Consider the following 1,895-nt stretch of genomic DNA (forward strand, 5'->3'; position numbering starts at 1 on the left):
AGTACACTTACATATATACAAACAAGACACACTTAAAATAGAATTATATTTTAGAAAGAAAGAAAGAAAGAAGAAAGAGAGAAAGAATACACTTTTTATCTAGAGTGATAGCTCACTGGTTAAGAGCACTGGTGCTCTTCTGGAAGATCTAGGTTTAATTTGCAGAACTCACTTAGTGTCTCACAACCATCTGTAACTCAAGTGTCAGGGGATTAGGCACCCTCTTCTGGAGGCACCTCAGAAGAGGCACCAGACATACACATGGCATACAAACAGGCAGACAGACAAAACATTAAACGAATAAACATTTTAACTGTGATGGTTTGCATATCCTTGACCAAGAGAGTAGCACTATTAGAAGTGTTGCCCTGTTGGAGTAGATGTGTCACTGTGGGTGTGGGCTTTAAGACCCTTATTCTAGCTTCCTGGAAGCCAGTATTCTGCTAGCAGCCTTCAGATGAAGATGTAGAACTCTCAGCTCCCCCTGCACTGTGCCTGCCTGGATGCTGCCTGGATGTTCCTGCCTTGATGATGATAGACTGAACCTCTGAACCTGTAAGCTAGCCCCAATTAAATGTTGTCCTTATAAGAGTTGTCTTGGTCATGGTATCTGCTCACAGCAGTAAAACCCTAACTAAGACAACAATTTAGAGAAGAAATGTTTATTCTGGTTTATAATCACAGAAGGATCGAGCCTGTAAAGCGGGGAAGATATATAGCAGACAAGAAGAATATAGTGTCAGAAACAAGAGGCTGGTTCATCACATTTCATCCATACTCAGGAAGCAGAAAGTGAACAGGAAGTGAGGCCAGGCTATAAAACCTCAAGGCCTCAGGTATGATGGCATGCACCTTTAATCCCAGCACTCAGGAGGCAGAGGCAGATGAATGAATGTCTACACAGAGTTCAAAGTCAGCCAGGATGACATAATGAGACCCTGTCTCAAAAACACAAAACAAAAACAACCTCAATGCCTGCTCCCAGTGACCCATTTTCTCCATCAAGACTACACCTTCTAAAGGTTTCACAACTTTCCCAAACAGTGCCACCAGCTGAGGACCAAGTTCCAAACACAGGAAACCTATATGGGACTTTCACATTCAAACCAGAACACTGTGCAACCCAGCAATTCTGCTTATAGGTACATACTCAAGAGAAATGAAAGCACACGTCGACACAAACTCGTGCCTTGGGGTTTGAAGAGATGGCTCAACCATTGAGAGCATTGGCTGCTCTTCCAGATGAGCTGAGTTTAATTCCCAACACCCACATGGCAACTTATGACCATCTGCAGCTCCAGTTGCAGGAGATTAAATGCCCTCTTCTGGTCTACCTGAGCACCAGGCATGTACATGGTACACAGACACACATGCAGGTAAAACATCCATATACATTGTCCCCATTAGAGATTGGTTAACAATAACCATACAGTAAAAACAACCCAAGTGTCTAATGACTATTGAATGGGTGATAAAATGGGTAACAATACCTTCATAAAGTGAAGGTATTGTTCAATGATGTACTGATGTGTACTATGAGTGAACATTATACAAAGTGATAGAACTCAGACATGCAGGACAAATGCTATAGGAGTTCAGTTATTAGAAGTATAAACCAGGCAAATCTAGAGAGAGACTTGTTGTCTAGGGCTAGGTAGATAGATTAAGGAGACATAAGAAATGTGGATAGGACTTAAGAGTTGTGGAAATGGCTGGGCTGGAGAGATGGCTCAGTGAGTAAGAGCACTGACTGCTCTTCCAAAGGTTCTGAGTTCAAATCCCAGCAACCACATGGTGGTTCACAACCATTCTTAATGAAATCTGATGCCCTCTTCTGGTGTTTCTGAAGACAGCTACAATGTACTTACATATAATAATAAATAAATCTTTAAAAA

Source organism: Mastomys coucha, chromosome X (genome assembly GCF_008632895.1).
Source record: "Mastomys coucha isolate ucsf_1 chromosome X, UCSF_Mcou_1, whole genome shotgun sequence".
Taxonomy (NCBI): Eukaryota; Metazoa; Chordata; class Mammalia; order Rodentia; family Muridae; genus Mastomys; species Mastomys coucha.